We start from the raw sequence: 2,559 nt of genomic DNA on the forward strand, positions 1-2,559 counted from the left end.
CTTCTTGGCCCAAAGGCCACATTGCTCACCAAACCCTAAAAGTCAACAAAAGTCAACAGTCAAACTTTGACCCAACTCGCCGAGTGCACTCCGGTGACTCGGAGAGTATACACATGTCCACTAACTCTTTGTCCCGCTTGGTACGTCGAGTCCCTCCCTATGCTCGACGAGTCATACCAGATAGGAATTGCGGGGCCACCTCGACTCAACTCGCCGAGTCTCAAGAACAACTCGGCTAGTACCGCCTTGAACTCCAGTCCTCTAACCCCCTCCTGGCTCACTGAGTCATCCCCCAACTCGGCAAGTCTATTCACTGAGCAATTTACGTGAAACCCTAACCCTACTCGCCGAGTCTCAAGAACAACTCGGTGAGTTCATGCCATGCACAAACTCTACTGACCTCCTGAGGTCAGATCTGCTTCACCAAACCATAGATCTGGCCTCCCCAAGCATGAATGTCACGTATTCGAAACTTGATGCTTGTATAACCACAACAAGGCATCAAAAGGAGATTTAGTCCCAAAAATAGCAACCTAAGGCCAATAACCCCAAACTGGTCCATAAAGCTCCAAGGGTCAAGGTCTCTGGACCTCTTTGAGTCCAGATCCAAGGCACAAACTCAAAGAGGGACCATTTGCTCCACATAATCACTCTCCAAAGGGGTTAGAAAACCCTAAATCTAATGATCAACACCAAAACTGAAATAGGTTCGAACCATTACCTCAAAATGATGTCTCTGAACTCTAGAATTGCTTGAATCGCACCCCCTCTTTGCTCTTGTCACCTTCTTCTTGCTAAACCAAGGGTTCAAGGATCAAAAAGTGACTTCTTCTCCCTCACAACGATTTGGCTCACTTAGGGTTCTCTCAAGGGACTGGTAGCCGCAATGGGAGGCTATAAGTGCCCTTAAATAGGCTCCAAACCCGGGGGATTAGGGTTTCATTAAACAACGTGGACTCGTCGAGTCCGGACGTGAACCCGGATGAACATCCGCGACCCTACTTGGCGAGTCTTGGCTCCAACTCGCCGAGTTCCTCCTCAAACTCCAAAATAATTAAATAAAATAATATACCTAGGAAATCAGGATGTTACAATTCTCCCCCACTAGAATCAGACTTCGCCCTCGAAGTCTCACTCTGGAAACAACTCCGGATGCTGCTCACGCATCTCGCGCTCCGGCTCCTAAGTAAGCTCTGACCCCTTCCGGTGTTGCCACTGGACTTGCACCAGAGGCACCTCTTTGTTCCTCAGAACCTTGATCTTTTGATCCCGAATAGCCACCGGTCTCTCAACGTAGTTCAGGCCCACATCCACCTGAATATCCTCTAATGTCACTACTGCCGACTCATCGGCTATACACTTTCACAGCTGCGACACATGGAAAGTGTCATGGATCTGACCTAGCTCTGCAGGTAGCTCCAACCGGTAGGCTACCCTGCCTACCCTCGTGATCACCCAAAAAGGACCGATATATCGGGGCCCCAACTTGCCCCTCTTCTTGAATCGGATCACTCCTTTCCAAGGAGAGACCTTCATGAGTACAAAGTCACCGACCAAAAATTTGAGCTCGGACCGGCGCCTGTCCGCATAACTCTTCTAGCGACTCTGAGCGGTCAACAACCTCTTCCTGACCTGCTGTATCTGCTCTGACGTCTGAAGCACGATCTCTGTACTTCCCATCACATGTTGCCCTACCTCTCCCCAACAAATGGGGTCCGATACCTCCTTCCCTACAACAGCTCAAAGGGTGGCATACTGATGCACTAATGATGGTTGTTGTTGTAGGAAAACTCTGCCAAGGGCAAATACGGGCCATAATTTCCCCCCGAAATCTAATACACATGCCCGAAGCATAACCTCGAGCGTCTGAATCGTTCGCTCACTCTGAAGTGTCCACAGACATCACCATGGTAAACTCTAGCTCATTTCTCATATTCATCTTCGATATCCGAGCACCAGGTCAGCTTTTGGCCCCACAACTGAACCCCCAAAGGTCACACATAACATGATCCAAAATATCTCACTAACTTCCTCCCCGTGACCACTATCACAGCCCAGTGACATGCAAGTCACGAAATTCCCTTTTCCTCATAAAAATACAATCCAATCGAAGATCGACTCAGCTCTAACCTCTGGCGTATGCTGCGCATATTCTCCCGCGTGCCTCGCTGACTCTCCCGACAGAGACAGAGACCCCAGTCTCGCCCCGGTTTAACCACTAGGCTCCATAAACTCAACACTAGGGCTACTCAAGCCTAAAACTCTTCTGCATCATGCACTTATCGGAGAACACTCCATCATCACACTCTATTGCCGTCTAGTGGGTACTATGGCTTCCCGCAACATTACGACAGCCTCTGACTAGTGAGTACTACGTCTCCCCGTAGTATCACAACGCCAACTAACTAGTGAGTACTACGGCTCCCCGTAGTACCACGACTCCCTCCTTCTGACTTGTGAGTACTACGGCTCCCCGTAGCATCACAACACCCTCTGACTGGTGAATACTACGGCTCCCCGTAGTATCACGACTCTCTCTCTGGCTTGTGAGTACTATAG

This window comes from Lactuca serriola, chromosome 7 (genome assembly GCF_051521515.1).
Source record: "Lactuca serriola cultivar US96UC23 chromosome 7, Lser_US96UC23_V15, whole genome shotgun sequence".
Taxonomy (NCBI): domain Eukaryota; kingdom Viridiplantae; phylum Streptophyta; class Magnoliopsida; order Asterales; family Asteraceae; genus Lactuca; species Lactuca serriola.